Source organism: Panthera leo, chromosome B4 (genome assembly GCF_018350215.1).
Source record: "Panthera leo isolate Ple1 chromosome B4, P.leo_Ple1_pat1.1, whole genome shotgun sequence".
Lineage (NCBI taxonomy): Eukaryota > Metazoa > Chordata > Mammalia > Carnivora > Felidae > Panthera > Panthera leo.
The window spans coordinates 118,391,131-118,407,380 of NC_056685.1; positions in this window are offsets into that span (position 1 = coordinate 118,391,131).

The window sequence follows — 16,250 nt, forward strand, 5'->3', positions numbered from 1 at the left end:
ATGTCACCTCATCTCATCTTTATAACAACACTATGAAAGGGGAATAAATATCCCCAACTTATAATAAGGAACTTGAGGCTGAGGCATGAGTTAACCGGCCAGTCCAGTGTGGAAAGTCTAATTCCAGAGGTCAGGACATGGATAACACTGCTGGTGGGAAACACCGACCCAAGCAGGAGCCACAGGACAGCAGTAGAGAGGTTACAGAGATGCTGCTCTCTTATGTAAATGGGTTCTTCTCCTGGTACCCCCACTGCCCTCCAAAGAAGCCTCCATCCTAGAGGACAGCTCTGGAGTACAACAGACTATACGTGGGTGCCAGGGGTTACAAGCCTTCTCTATAGCTCAATTACTCATCTGTTTCATGGACCTAATAATTCCTCCCTCCACGGCTTGTAAGAATTAAATGAGATAATGTATGTAAAGCACTTAGTACCTGGGGCATCATACCAGCTCAGAAGCTGCTGGCTCTTTTATTATTATTGCTATTGTTGCTTCGTTATCATCAGCATTAATGTTGTCATCCTCAAGGGAAGAGCAATTATTTCAAAGGGAAAGTATAATGGCCTTGATAATCTTCAGTGATCAGTTCACAGTATTCCTCCTGTTAATCAAAAGCTTGGCAGTTTGGGTCACGTGGTTCTAATGACACAGGTGCTCCTGACAGAATTAGCAAAAAAGGAAAGTAAAATAAAGCAGCATTTGGTGCCCTACTTTTCTCCAGTACGGTTTACATGTTCTCCTAATTAAATTTTTGAGTAAACTTCGTTCCACAGCCGTGCTGGGTTTACTCAGATGCACTATAGAATGATTCACAGCCTTGATAGAAACTTCTCCGCTCTCGGTGCCAAATGCCTTGCTGTAGGTGCAACATGAGAATTCATCTATTATTTTACCCTCGCTTAATTAATTCCACTGCCAGCTACCTGTTGATGATGGGGGTCTGTTGGCAATGCTGAACAAAGTCTTAAGTCAAAGAGTTTTAATAACATGTTTACTGCTGGGTGGTCTGCCACTTTTGATTAAACTTCATGAGGATTTATAACCATGTCTCCCCCCACATGTCTGTAACCTTTAAGGGATGTCTGATACAAAGCAAAGGTCATGGGTTCCAAAAGCCCTTCTAATAAATATGTTAGACAGCTGATCCTGAACATGCAGTGGTTTCTCATCCTTTCTCCGCCCTCCCCCCACTTGCTTTTTACAGCAATTCTCAACAAGGATAAAAATTAACGCGAAAAGAATTAATGGTTTAATTTTGCAAGAGCAAAGAGAGCGTTTACGATGTCTCACTGGGGAAAGGGGCTTCTGTCTTTGCTGATGACCCAAACGTGTCTGCCAAGGAGAAATATGGTGTCCAGTATCCCATTGAACTGCCACAGGAATGGATTGGCCGTGGCTACTGGCTTGACAGGTGCAATAAATATTAATTAGTGTGCTTGGCTACAGAGGGAGTAATGATATACACTGCTCCTCTGAAGCGTTAAATTGTAGTGTTAGTCTTGATAATGCCTCATCTTCTCCATCAAGGCAGGAAAACATTTTGAGTTACACGCGTCTCTATATAGGCAAAGGAATAAAGGTTTATCTGTTGTCAGGAATATTGCAGGTGCAAAAAGTGGGGGCTAAGACTGATGTGAGTCAGGCACCAGGTATTCCGTGTGTGTGTGTGTGTGTGTGTGTGTGTGTGTGTGTGTGTGTGTTTTAATCAGCATTTCATGCGGCACAAACCAATTTCTATAATGTTTGCTGCTGTTAAGGGATAAAGCTGAAACATTTTGCTATTGTCAAGATACTTGATTAGGCTGGGAATGGATTTGAAAACTCCTTGTCTGAAACAACTGCCACAAATATGCATTAAATATTGGAGGAACCGTGTTTATTAGATTACAGAGGAGTTGGTATGTTTATGGGATGATCCCCAGTGTTTGTGAATAAATACCTAGAACAGCCTGGGAACTGGAGATGGCTGTATTTGGGAACTAAAGATAAAAATGCTCTTAAAATTCAGCTCTGATCAGAAACGAACAAATAAAACAAAACAAAAAAACAGGCGAGGAAGACGCAAGATAAGCAAATTAACATTAGCACCGATTCTAGGCTTTGCAACAAAACACGTTTTAGAAATGGGTATGTTTAGTTGTTTACACCTGAAGTTACAGCAACGCAACAGCATTTCACCAAGAGAAGAGGCTCTAATTAAATACTGATATTTTCCAAATCCTTAATTATAATGGCTTACAGTTCTGCCTAAGGGCTTCTCTAGGAGCTAATTTGCTGGAATATTACCATTTACACTTTTTCGTTTGTTGAAGATCTTGTTCCCTTGCGAATTGCCTTTTTTAAGTTTGTTGTAACTTCATTTGCCATTCTCTTTCTGGGAATGCTTCCTACCCCCTGTATAGGAAAAACTGGCAAGAAACTTGGCAAACAAAGTTTCCTTCTGGGTGGAATTCTTTCCCCCTCCTGCATGGCTTAAATGTGTTGATACCTGTTTTTGTACTGCAGCTGCAAAGCAATGGTTTTTGGCAACGGGAATGCACGTGTGTTTCTTATTCTCTCCTGGAGTCCTGGGTTCTAGCAGCATATCCTCAAGCAAGCATTTCTGGAGCTACAGGGGGCACAGGGAAGCAGCATTCAATGGGCACTGAAATATTAACTAATGATGAATTGCCCCCAGTCAGCAGACACCTGGGAACTGGCACTGGACCATTTTTGCAAAATATGCCTGCTGGGCAATCTCCCAGGACACAGCTCCAATCAGTGGGACATACCTTCCCCAACTCCCTCCTCTCCTGCAACATTTCCACCCGCTTTCCTAGAGAACAGAGTCCATCTCCTCACCGCCTCCCCGCCCCCCACCCAGTCCTTGGAAAAGGTTTGACTACCCCCTAGAGGTGACTCCACAATTAATAGTCCCTGATATTTCCTGTCTACCAGACCCTTAAACACAAGGGGCCATTGTATATGTAGGCGCCTGATGGGGAACAGGAACTAACATGTGACTAATCACCTCTTGTCCCCAGCATGGAGTCAGATCTCTAGAACTTTATCCTTGGCAGGATGGACCAAGGGGTGAACAAGGAGGCCCATGGGATAAGAGCAAGGCATATTCTCTAGCCTCGTGTAAAAATGTGTTCTTCTACAATCCCCAGGACTACAAGATTCTGCCTAGCTATTATGAAACAATTTGTGGAAATGGCCAGGTTTCTAACTGTCATCAAAATACAGATAATTAATGAGATACTTGAAGAAGATTAGAATGTGGATGCTATGGCCCCGTTATTAAACACTGCCTTACTGGCATATGTGTCCTTCTGCTTTGAAAAATTTCAAAGTTCAATGCCCTCAATAAAAATCAAGGTATTTCCAAAGGCAAAGCAGGTGATAGTATTCAAACTCATACTGAGCGCATGAAAATGAAAAGCCCACAAACTGAATTTTGAGAAAAGTATATCAAAAATTAAATAAGCTTTGCTTCATGGAGCTCCAGAAATTCTTTAAAACTCTTTAATGTATAAGACGCCAGATCTGCTGTAGTCCTGGGCTACAACCTGATGGTTGGAATCACCAGCCTTCCCCTAGGCATGGTTAAGAGACTCAAAAAGAAAAACATCTAGTTAGATCAATTATGCTTTCACCCATAAGAAGAGAAAAGTCCCTATTGAAACCTCTAAAAATATATCTTAAATGCACGTCTAAGTAAGGGGGATTTAAAATAAAAATGCTAATGGAATTTGGGGGCGCCTGGGTGGCTCTGTGGGTTAGTGTCAGACTCTTGATTCTCAGCTCAGATCATGTCTCATGGGTTCATGAGATCAAGCCCCATATCAGGCTGAGCACTGACAGCTGCTTGTGATTTTCTCTCTCCCTCTCTCTCTGCCCCCACCCCCCGGCTTCTTGCATAATCTCTCTCTCTCTCTCTCTCTATCTCTCTATCTCTATCTCTATCTCTATCTCTATCTCTATCTCTATCTCTATCTCTCTCAATAAATAAACATTTAAAAAATGCTGATGGAATTTGGAAACTGACATATCTGGCCTTAAATAGGGAGTCACCAGGAAATGTGAAATCTTGGGTAGATCACTTGAGCCTCGATTTCCTCATCTGTAAATTGAGTATAGTGGTACTTTTCTCAAAAGGCTATTAGGAGGATCCAATAAGATTATATTTTGTAATGTTTGGAATCTAATACATAGATGGTATACATAGTAACTACATGATAGTAATTACTACAATTATTGGTATTAAATTTCAAAACCTTCACAATGATCCATAAGGCCCTACATCATCAGATTCCTCTCCAAGTCATATGATGTGGTAGGCAGAATTACAGGGGGAGAGAAGACCCCACACCCAAATCCCCAAGACTGTGAATCTGTCACGCCTGTGAATATGTTCCAGTGAATAGGTTTAAGGGGCTAATCAATTGACTTTAAAATGGGGAGAGTATCATGGATTACCCAGGTGGGTCCAATAAAAATCACATGAGCCCTTAAAGCAAAGGCCAGCAAGGCAGTCAGATTGAAAATCTGAGAAGGACTTCATCTGCTGTTGCCAGCTTAAAAATATAAAGAGCCACATGGATAGTATGAAAAAGAAGTTCCAAGCACCAGTGAGGATCCTGAGCCTCAGATGAGAACTAGCTTGACCGCCATTTCGATTTCAGCCTTGACAGACTCTAGGCAGAGAATTCAGCTGTGCCCAGACTTCTGACCCACAGAAGCTGTGAGATGATAAACAGATGCTGTTTTAGGCTCCTAAATTTGTGGTGATTTGTTATGACAGCAATAGAAAACCACTGTAGCCATCTACCCCTTACCTAAAGAGACATTTTGAACATGCCATGCTCTTTCTACCTCAGGGCCTTTGTACAAGCTGCTCCCTCTGCCATTGATTTCTTTCCCCAACTTTCCACTCTACTAACACTATTCATCCTTTTGGTGTTGGCTGAAATCTGACCTTCTCCCAGAAGTAGTCCTTGGATTTCTTATCCAAAGTGGGTCCAGAGGCACCTGAATGGCTCAGTCAGTTAATCATCTTTCTCTTGTTTTTGGCTCAGGTCATGAACTCATGGTTCATGAGATCGAGGCCCACATCGAGCTCTGTGCTGACAGCTTGGAGCCTGCTTGGGGTTCTCTCTCTCCTTCTCTCTCTGCCCCTCCCCCACTCATTCTCTCTCTCTCTCTCTCTCTCTCTCACTCTTTCAAAATAAGTAAACTTTAAAAAATAAAAAATAAAGTGTGTCCCCTCCCCACCACCATTTACACTTTCTTTCAAGACCCTGTTGATCTCTTCCCAAGTCTGTCAGAATTTGTAATTATCTCGTTTGTCTTTGCTCTTGTTTATTTTCCCTCCTTAACTGTAAATGCAGCACATACCATGAGTCAATAAATAGTTGCCGAGTGAACATGGATTACTGCTTTACCTCACTAAATCCTTATGAAACATCAGGTGAGGAAGACACTATTAGTATCTCATTTTACAGATGATGAACCTAAAAAGTAAAGAGATTGAGTAACATTCTCAGGATCACACAGCCCCTAAGTGATCGAGCCCGTGAATGACCCCATGGCTCACGTTCTCAATCTCTGAGCTTTCATGCCCCTCTGATGGGAGTTCTACAGGTAGGAAAATATCAACATCACAGTTGATAATGTCAACAGATGTTATTCCCCTGAATTCAGATATTTGGAGCACTCTAAGTAGAACAGACGCTTAAATTCAAAACTTTGACTCCTGACGCAAAAATTGAGGCATGGTCTCTGTATTAGTATCCAATGGTGTGCAAAACAAAGTGGGTGGCTTCAAGCAGCAGAAATCTATTATGTCACAGTTCCAGAGGCTGCAAGTCTGAAATCACAGTGTCTTCAGGGCCACATTCCCTCTCAAACTTGTAGAGGAGAACCCTTCCTTGTCTTTCCTTAAATTCTGGTGGTTTCCTGCAACCCTTGGTGTTCTTTGACTTACTGATGCATGCCTCCAGTCTCAACCCACCATCATCACATGACACGCCGCCTCTGTGTGTCTGTGTCCAAATCTCCTCTTTTTATAAGGACACCAGTCATTTGGATCAAAGGCCCACCTACTCCAGTTTGACCTCCTCTTTACTTAACTAATTACACCTGCAATGCCCTAGTTCCTAATAAGGTCACATTCTCAGGTACCAAGGTTAGGATTCCAACACGAACATGGTGGGGGCACAATTCAACCCCTGACAATCTCGAAACTACAACATGTGATTTTGATTAGTTATCAGATGAGGGATGTTCTGCATGCCTGTGTTGGCCCTGCTCCTCTCTCTGCTCTCGCAGGGTTTCTCATCGCCCGGGGAGACCACAGCAGCTGAGGTCAGAGGCTGCTGCTGCTGCCATGGTGGCTGCAACAGGAGGGAGCAATTAGGGGAAAGGCTTGTTTGTGAAAGCCAGGCTCTGTCTCCTCATTACTGCCTCTCTCACTCCGCGCCTCATCTCTGCTCTCTGCCCAGGCTCTCGGGTAGTCATTTATGGGAAAGCACGTGATGGGCGTGTGTAACTGTGAAAGTGTGATCACTGCCTCGGACATTTGATTTGGCAAATGACATTTTTACAAAAGCACTTGCGGAAATCTGGTGGACTCCTTTCTTGACAGTTCTAACTGGGGACAAAAATAGAAACATGGACAGCAACCGCCAAAATTAATGGAGCCAGATTATTTAACACTGAAACACCCGCTCCTGACTCTGCAGCCAGTCACAACTCATGTATGTTTTATTGTACTAGCAAGAAACCACAGCACAGCTTGAAGTGTGAGTTTGAGGTCACTGAACACGGGGAATTCTCCAACTGTTTCGCAGCTACCACAGAGTATGTGTGCGGAGCCTGCAGATTTGCGGGGGGTGGGGGGGGGGGACGCGGAAATCTATGTTTTAAAATTAGCCAGTTGAAATTTTCCAGTAATAGAAAAATGCAAGATGAAACTCACGAATTTATGCTTCAGGGCATCTACTACATATTGGGACTGGAACAAAGGACCTCTGGCTTTTAGTGAAATATGTGTTCTGTTCCTTGAGCTGCTTGTTCCCACTCATCTCAGGCTTCCTGCTAGCCCATGGCTACCAGAAGGAAAGCAGTAAGAATAAAACATTCTAATATCTGAACTGTGTTGCTTTTTATGGAGTCCTGGCATTCTAGTTCAAGTGTTCCAAGATAACAGTTAGATATTTTAAGCTGGTATGGCTTGGGCACTAGCAAAGAGAACAGAGCCTGCCCTTTGCTGTACAGGGAAATGCATTAACACTGTAGTGCCTGGATCTTGCAGGAGGTCTGAGGAATCCAGGGAAAGAAACAAGGTGTCCACAGTAACAAAGGAGCATTCTGGGGACATAGGGGCATGGTTGTTTATCAGTTGATCAATTGTTGTCAGTGTGAAGGTAGAGAACAACATCCTACAAATTTATACCTCAAAGCTCACCTTGAATGTAATAACCTGTAGATGCAATTTACCAAAATCCCTATGAGTAGGGATTTTCTTTGGGGTAAGATGTGAATTCTCCTAGCTGTCCCGTGCTATAGCTCCCCAAGGTCCTATGAAACCTCTGATCTGTGGCATTGTTTTACCGGGACCATACCCAACCATGTGAGGAGTGTCTCAACTGAGGCCGAGGATAGGTCACTAAATAATTAGCCCCTCACTCACTAAAGGAGGAGTTTTCTCAGCTATTTCCAACACAAGATGCAGCATGTTTACAGGAAGCACTACTTTAACAGGAAACAAATATATTCAGAGACATTCATACAAACAGATTTTCTGCTCAATAGATGATGCTCACTCAGAACTCAGCCCCAGGTGTCCCCTAGGTAATTTCCCATCACACCCTGTGATGCAGCTGTCACAGGTCAGAACGGAATAATGGTTAATTCCTGTAGTGAGGATAGAACAATTGGAAAATCCATAAATCGTCTCTGTTTAGTTTAGAGGAAACAAAATGATAGCCTTGAGAGCAATCCATATTCTTGAATTAGCTGTCAATAATTAAAACTCAAATATCACATTTAAATAAAACTTGAATTTTCAGATTGGCTTTAAAAATTGGGTGATCTGGCCATCCTGGGCCTGCCTTCCCCCCATGACAATAGTCAAAGTAAGGAGCGGCTGGCCACTTTACCACAATCCCCACCTACTTGACTGATTTCTGTCACCTGTCTGACCTCTATGGGCATTTCAATTTCTGACCCTTGATTTTGTCTATTGCCAAGGCCAATTTCTTTCTGTAAGGAAAAGCCTCTGTATTGATTAAAAGTTTTCAGGACATTAACCTGTATTTTCTTAGCCTTGGTCACTGCATGTGAAATTCAATACTCAAACTATCCCCAAACATCTTCAATTGCTATTCAAGTCAGATGCATTTACTTAAACAAGCAATTAGCCTTGGCATAAAAGGCTGAAAAGAAATGAAGTTCACGAATCTGCTACTTGTTCTTCCCTAGATGATGCCATTAGTCATTGTCCAAGTGTTGATGTATAGCAAATGTGCCAATTCTAGTACCAAAGAGATTGGAGCTAGGAATGTCTAATGTTTCAGAAAGCTCAAAGGAGCAGAGGGTAGGGTTGGCTAAGAAATGGTAAATTTTCTAAATGTCTACTATGCATACAATGCTCTACCAGGCAGGCTATGGGCTTGGGGGAAGGTGTAGAGATTGAGAGAATGGACCCAAAAATAATTTAGGGTATACAGTTGACCCATGAACAATGTAGAGATTAGGGGTGTTGACCCCTTGTGCAGTTGAAAATCCACATATAACTTTTGACTCCCTCAAAGCTTAATTACTAATAGCCTACTGTTGATCGGAAGCCTTACAGATAACATAAACAGTAGATTAACACATATTTGTATGTTTCATGTGTTATATACTGTATTCTTACAATAAAGGAAGCTAGAGAAAAGAAAATCTTAAGGGAGAGAAAATACATTTATAGTACTATACTGTATTTGCCAAAAAAAATCTATATACAAGTGGATCTGCATAGTTCAAACCCATGTTGTTCAAAGGTCAACTGAATATGAGCAGACATATATATAGCATATATATGTCATATATATACGACATACTTGCCATTGGTTGTGAAATCAATAACTGGTACTTAACGTACAAGCATAATTTAAATATTTTGTAGCTTATATTTTACTTATTTTTTTATTCTTCTTTAATGTTTATTTATTTTTGAGAGAGAGAGACAGAGACAGAGCATGAGTAGGGAGGATCGGGGAGAGAGGGGGACACAGAATCCTAAGCAGGCTTCAGGCTCTGAGCTATCAGCACAGAGCCCGATGCAGGCTCGAACTCACAAGCCATGACATCATGACCTGAGCTGAAGTTGGATGCCTAACCAACTGAGCCACCCAGGCACCCCTGTAGCTTGAATTTTAAATAGGAAAGACAAATTCACTGTGTTATCTGAAGTCTCTTTATAGAGGCACCTAGATGACTGAATCAGATAACTGTCCAAGTCTTGATTTCAGCTTAGGTCATGATCTCACGGTTCCTGAGATCGAGCCTTGCATCTGGCTCTGAGCTGACAGTGTGGAGCCTGCTTGGGATTCTTATTCCTCTCTCTATCTATCTCTCTTGCCTCTCCCCCACTCACACGAGCACTCTAAATAAGTAGATAGATAGATAAACTAAAAAAAAATACTAACATCTTTACAGAAGATTCATAGACTATCAGAAATATGCACAAACATGCAGAAAAAAATTCAAAAGTCTTTAGTCATTTTCACCTCTCTGCATGGAAACAACCACCAGTGTTACTTGTAGAGTATTCTCTATGAAATTTGATTCAAGTTTGCCAAAAGGGAAAAGATGGCTGAATTAAAATTCCATGCATACTTTACCATTGTTTACGGTGACGGGGAAAGGAAGACTGTGTAGATGTTCCTCACGGGCTCCCATTCCCCTTCTTTTCTCCAAAAGCCCTATACTTTCCCTACCCTGGAAGCATCCTCCCCAAATCCAAGATCCAGCACATGTCCCCCACCTTGGAAGTCACAAGGCATGAACTGGAGCTGAACCGACGGACTACTTCTCCTCTTAAACAAGAGGCTTATCCAAATGTCAGGCTTAAAAGAAAGAAACTTAAAAACAAACACTAATTTTCAAGCACTTATAGAGTAAGCCTTTTCTTTCACAGCTTAAGCAAGGACTTGACTGAAACAGATATTCTTGCTAAATCTGAAAGGATGGCAAAAAAAAAAAAAAACATTTTGACTCAGTTTTGTAAAAGATTGGGGAGGGATGAGTTACTGTAAAATAATATAAAATAAATAAATACTTATTGAGTACCCACTGTGTGCTAGGTTATGTGCTAGATACTGCAGTTTTTAAAAATGTGGCCCCTGACATAAAGGAGCCAGTCCGACAGAAGTCAGACATAATAAATGCTAAAATAACAGTACATACAATATGGAAGTATTTCAGAAGAAAACATACTGGATGTATTAACTAGCTACTGCTACATAACAAAGCACCCCCAAACTTATACCCAAAACACCAACAATTGATAATTGCTCATATGTCTAAGGGTCAGCTGAATGATTCTGCTGATCTTAGCTGGGCTCAATTACATATCTGTGGTCAGATGTTGGATGTTTAGTCCAGGATAGCCTTGGTTGTATCAACCTGGGCTGACTTTGTTCTATTCCACACTAGTCTCCTTTTCCAGTAGGATTCCGTGGATGTGTCCTCAGGAAAAAATTCAGAGGATCAAGGGGTAAAGAAAGCAGAAATTGCCCCATGCTATATATAAACCTTTGCTTGAATCAAGTTAGCTACTTTCCCATTTGCAAAAGCAAGTCACAATGAACAAGCCCAGTATCGGTTTGGGAAGAAACCATTAACTAACAGAACAAAGGACATAGACACAGGGATGCCATTTAATTTGGGTCATTGATGCAATCACCCTACCATAGTGGAGAAAGAAGAAAGAGTATGTGCGATGGTTTTCATATGATGAATAGAGACTGGAAGAAAGAACGGAACCAGGATCTAGGAGACCAGTTAGGAGCTATTGCAGTTGTACAATTAATTGATAATAATAATAATAAGGACTCGAGCTAGGGTGACAGCAGCAGGGAAGGCAAGAGGGGGAGGGATTCAGAGGCATCATGAGAGCAGAATCTATAAGAATGAATGGATATCAGAGTGGGAAGAGAGAAGAATCAAATGTGAGCTACAGTATGTTGAGAACCTGAGTTGATGACAATGATAGTACAGGTCATGAAACGGAACAGGCTTGGGTGCAAAGTGACAGGACAGGTTCTGGTTTTGGCACGTTGGTTTACAGGTATCTGCTATAATAGTGAGATCTAGCAATCTGCCATATAAAGAAGAAAATTTCCAAAGATTAATGAACACTGCTTAGGGCAGTTGTGGTAAATTGGAAAGAGCCATGAATATGGAGCTAGAACTGCTGGGGTCCCAGCTCTTCCCCTTATTAACTGTGTAAAAATATGAGGATAAAGCAGAGAAGAAAATGGCGACACAGGGGGTTACCAATTGTTCATTTACTGATATGTTCTGAATCCTTTGCTTTGCTTTAGTGCAGCCTCTTCCCTCAGCCTACATCACCTGTTCATTTTTAAAAACCAGTCATGCCTACAAAATTCCAGGGGAAATAAAAAAGATCTGTGCATTCAGAGGGACATGCATTTCACCTACAGGTTTCAGAAACCATTTGGGATTTTTTTAATATCAATGAGCTCTGTTCAGATAAGCGACTGCTGTATTTTTTTTTCTTTAAGCCTTTAAGTTACTGTAATTTTAAAAATAACTTCAGCTGTTTTGCATTTATATTAAGACTTATTTTTGCATTATTATTTCATCAGGAAAAACTTGACTCAAATAACTTTTAAATATGATTTCAAAAAGGTTACTGAGTTTGTAAATGTGATTAGATTGGATTTGGATGCTAAAAAGTATTCCAGAGAAACATATGTATGATTTTATGTTGAAAGTGTATAGAAAAGCAGAGAGCCATTATACCAAAACTGACTCCACAGACCACCTTTATAAGCATATCTATTACAAAAAAAATTGAGGTTAACTCTGGAGTGAAGAGAGCACAGAATTACTGAGGAATCTTTGGAATAACCACATTTAGTCGGGCCAAACACACTCCTGGACAGGACTGAATCTGAGGTGGGTTTAGGGGAGCAGAGGACAAGAAAGAGAAAACAATGCAGAAGAGATGGCAAGGGAAATGGCCTATTATGTGCTGTATGACCGACAAGCATTTGCTTTTGGAATGAAGAGTTGAGTTGAAGGCAGAATCCCAAGGCCACTGAAAGCCCCTGAACCTACACATGAAGATCAAACTCATTAGACCTTGACCTTTACAGCCTTTCTAGACTTGCGCCTTTCCTCTCTGAGTTTCTCTCTCCCTACAGTGAGATGACTCCACCTCACTATCCCGCCAGCCTACCATACTTCAGAACTGGGGTTGGCATCCACCTATGGTAGGGAGTGTGGCCCTCACTGGTGGCTATGTGTAGTGTCACCTGTGCAGCTTTGTCAGTCCTGCTATTTGTTTTTAATATATCTGTCCTCCCTCTCCAAAAGACAGAGGACAGATATATTAAATTCCTTGGCATCAGAGTCTAAATTTAATGCAAGTTTGTGGAGACAATGGTGAAGAAAATCAACATTTATTTTGAGGGTGATTTTAATGAATCTGATAATGATTGGCACCTCCCTATGAAAACATGATACATAGGTCACAAAGAGAGACATGCGCTTCTCCTCCTTGTGGCAGATTAATGACTTTTTGAAAGCTGCCATCTTCAAGAGGCTGCGAGAAGGACCACAGGGAGAGACTGTGTAAGAATAAAAGTCAGTGATTCTCTCCCAGTCTTCCAGCATCTCTCGGAAAGGCTTGCTAGGTCTATAACTCAATTACATTTGCTGTGAGGCCGTGCTCTAAAAAAAGAGGATGGTAGGCTTCTGTTGTTCTCCCTTTTAAAGGGGCGAGCATAAGAATAGCCTTTTGAGCAGAGCAAAACAGTCCAAGCCTGGTTGCCAAATAGTCTGTGTGTAGGTGCCTGCTGTTTATAGTCATTAGGTACACATGCCACAATGGTGAGTATAAGGACAGCCCTTCTCACTGGAAGGAGGATGTTGTCAAGCATCCCCAGAGCCACCCTCAGCTTCAACGATTCACTAGAAGGACTCACAGAACTCAGAAAAACTGTTATACCCACTGTATGGCTAACCACAGTGAAAGGATACAGATTAAAATCAAGAGAGACCAAACACAAACTTCTAGTTGGCCTCTCCCAGTGGAGTTACACAGACAGCAGCGAATTCTCCCAGAGCCAATATGTGACAACACATAGGGTATTGCCAACCAGGGAAGTTCACCAAGCTTTAGAGTTTAGGGTTTTACTGGGAGTCACATAGTCATGGAGTATGAAGCTGACCCTCATTACCCAGCCTCCAGGACCACCAGAGCTCAAACTGATATCACATGGTCCAAGGCCCCCTCCATAAATCATATTGGTGTAGGTCAAGGCCACAGGTAAACAAAGACACTCTTGTCAAGTAGGATATACCAAAGTCTTAGAGGTTATCTCTCAGGAGCCAGTCAAGGGCCAGACCTTCCTCTGGAATGTGCAGGGTTTGAACATCCCAAACCTGCTGAGTCAAACCTTTACACACCGAAGAGAAGCAACTCAGGATATACTTGCAAGGTCATTCACTGGAAAATTCCCGCTTGTCTTTCCATGAGGGGAAGGGAGCTATGCTCTGGGGGTCTCCACTTTCTTTATTCTTATGGAGGAGGCCAAAACTGAAGTCCAACCATACATACATTTGAGTTCACAATTTGATGTCTGTAAAGCACAATACTTTGCAATCCCGCATGTAATAGAGGAGCATAATGTATATGCCAAAAAACAAGAATGAAAACGCAAGTCTTTCAGCATTTTCTGGGCTAATTAACCTTCTGCTAAACATTTTGAAAAGTCAAGAAATAATCTTTAGCCTGGAAACAGTCTTTGGTTTTCAGTATTTTCTTTCCTTCTTCCATACATGTGGCTATCAGATTTTTTTTTTGAGAGAAAGAGAGAGAAGAGAGAGTAGGGGAAAGGCAGAGGGAGAGGGAAAGGGAGAGAGAATCACAAACAGGGTCCATGCTATCAGCATGGAGCCTGATGCGAGGCTACATCTCATGATTGAGATCTAGACCTGAGCCAAAATCAAGAGTATGATACTTAACCAACTGAGCCACCTAGGCGTCCCCACCCCCAGATTTTTATTTTAATGTATGTGCCATAGAAATATCTAGTGTTGAACTTTTGGGAGGCCTCAAATGCAAGTAAAAACATCTTAATACAATTCGTCTAAAGAGAGACTAATATACATAAGACAATTCACTCCCTCAGATTATACGCTGGTCTGTGAAATCTGTGAGTTTATTAAATACAAAACTCTGAAAACCTTTATCCATTTTTTCCTGCTTACTTTAAAGTGCTTACAAATTAGGTCTGTGCTCTTTGATCCAGGTTGATTTATTTGCATTTGTATTTAATACTTTCACCAAAGGGCAATGGCAGCTTCTAGATATGCTAAGAATCCTACCTTTTTATGGGTTGAGAGGAAAATAATCTACAACATTCAGAGAACTGAACAAAGATTGGAAGTTTGCTTTGAACCTGGGACTCTCCTACACTTTACCCAAGCCCATGCCAAATTTGTACAGGTGTACACCACATGAACAGATGAAAAAATGTGATTATAAGAGCTCTTAGGATGCACCTGAGCCTATAATGCATTTCTCCCAAAGTGGACTTGTGCATCTGTTATAAACTTGAAGTATTTGTTTACTTGCCAACAAAAAGCTACTTAAATTGCTGAGCATGTACCCTATTAGGTCTTACCATTTTAAAAAGAAGAAAAAAGAAAAAGGACAAGATGAGATGACATGACAGGAGTGTCACAATGTGCTCAATGTCTTTCAGGGACTACAGAGCTCAACAGAAGAGGCACAAGATTTGAGGTGTCCTAACTTTCAGAATATTGTAGTGATATATCACCATCCTTTTGTTCTGAGAATGCATTGTCACGTAAGGAGAATGTTGAATTGTAAAGGTTATTTAATGTGGCTTTTGTAATAAGGTTTGTTGAAAGCAACACACACACACACACACACACACACACACACACACACACACACACATATTTGGAAAATAAATATGGGAAAGATGTTCCCTACTCCAGATCCTGGATATTATCAAAGATATTCTCTTCGTATGGTCCTTCTGCTCCTTCTCCGTAATACCCATGCCCCAGATTCTTACTTCTCCACCCATTTTGCAGTCTCCCACACCTGTTTTTCTCTACACTCCTCCAATTTTTCATTCACTGAACAAATGGCTTTTAGTGCCCTCTCAACCAGTCTCTGCCCCCATGGAGCTTAAACTCAAGTGGGGCAAAACAGCTCATTAACATAACATATATGCAAATTAAGTATGTTAGAAGGTGCTGAGTGCTACAGAGAAAAATAAAACAAGGTGAAGGGGATGAGAAAGAGCCAGAGGACTGAACAAAAAAACTTTTCCCTGTTCCTTCTGTTTTCCTTTGTGCTTCTTAGCTGTACTGACTCGGCTTGATTTGTTGCTGGAAGAAAGCAATCCTTTTCCTTTCTTCCTTGCCTTCCCACTGGTGTGTACATTGCACCAATAAAAGTGATAAATTTATCATATTATTTCTTTTAATCCTCAAAACAACCTATTTGAAGAAAATTAGCCCTCAGAAAATGTGAATAACTTAGTGAATGTCAGGTAGCTACTTAGTAACAGAATAGGAATCTAGAACCCATCTTCTCTGAAACCACATTGCCTAGACTTTTGTACCCATCGTCACTCCCATTGTTCGACTCAAGAAAGAAAAACTAAAGGTATGAATATCAGGCCAGGTAGATAGAGGAGAGAGAGTCCCAGGCAAAACGGCAAAAGTATCATTCATGAAGCCAATCAGTAAACTGTGCATGCCATGGGCACTCAACAAATCATTCAACAAATTCAACTTATTGAGTGTCTACTATACTATGTGCTAGGTGCTGGGAGTCATCATTACTTTGTATGAAAATAAGATATGTTAGATTAAAATCAGTAGGCAGTGGCAGGCTGAGAAATGCATGTTTTAAATAAGAACAGAATATCCTATTAATAATTGTTGGATCTATTACTTCAATGGAGTCTAAAAAAATATTCATA